Source organism: Octopus bimaculoides, chromosome 9 (genome assembly GCF_001194135.2).
Source record: "Octopus bimaculoides isolate UCB-OBI-ISO-001 chromosome 9, ASM119413v2, whole genome shotgun sequence".
NCBI lineage: Eukaryota > Metazoa > Mollusca > Cephalopoda > Octopoda > Octopodidae > Octopus > Octopus bimaculoides.
Genome location: NC_068989.1, coordinates 84,319,068 through 84,320,198, shown reverse-complemented (window position 1 = coordinate 84,320,198; position 1,131 = coordinate 84,319,068). Strand labels below are relative to the sequence as shown.

Genomic DNA, 1,131 nt, shown 5'->3' with positions numbered 1-1,131 from the left:
CAGTCTTTCACTGGCACTTAATTTATCGACCCCCGAAAGGATGAAAGGCAAAGTTGACCTCAGCGGTATTTGAACTCAGAACAGTAGCGACAGACGAAATACCGCAAAGCATTTCACCCGGCGTGCTAACGTTTCTGCCAGCTCGCCGCCTTAATAATAATAATAATAATAATAATAATAATAATAATAATAATAATAATAATAATAATAGCAATTATTATTTCAGTTTTTTGCCACAAGGGCAGCTTGGGAGAGATGTGGATGAGTCGATTACATCGACCAAGTGTTCAATTGGTTCTTATTTTATCGACCCCCGGAAAGATGAAAAGCAAAGTCGACCTCAGCGCAATTTGAACTCAGAACGAAGCGACGGGCGAAATACCGCTCAGCATTTCGTCCGGCGCGCAAACGATTCTATCATCTCGCCGACCCTTTTCATCAAATTATAATAAGAATATATCGTCATCATCGTTTTGACGTCCACTTTTCCATGCTTGCATGGGTTAGGCACAGTTTATTGTGTCGGATATTCAATGACTGGATGATGCTCTTCCTGTCGTCAACTCTCACCTGATTCCAAGCAAGGTAATGTTTCGCCATGGCCAGACATGTTGAAACAGAATATTAGAAGTGAAAGACCCTGCTTACAACTGTCAAGACAAACATAAACAAACTTACAGTATACACGAATATACATATCCCACACACCCTATATATGTGTGTATATATGTACACACACACACACACACACACACACACACACACACACACACACACACACACACACACCTTATATATATATATAAATACATATATACATATCTATCTATCTATCTATCTATCTATCTATCTATCTATCTATCTATCTATCTCTCTGTCTGTCTGTCTGTCTGTTTGTCTGTCTGCCCGTCTGAAGGTAGGGTCGAGAAAAATGAGGAGATGGAAGGGATACTTAGAGACAGGCATACAAATAGACAAACATTAAATGAAACAAAGATACACATACATACATACATACATACACACATACATACATACATACATACACACACACTCACACATACACACACACACAAATATATATATATATATATATATATATATATATATATATATATATATATATATATA

General features: G+C 37.0%; 1 protein-coding gene across 1 annotated transcript in view; it reads right to left on the bottom strand.

The window, feature by feature from the left end:
• LOC106879501 (enkurin-like) overlaps positions 1–1,131 on the bottom strand; it is a 10,119-nt gene that overhangs the window by 8,501 nt on the left and 487 nt on the right.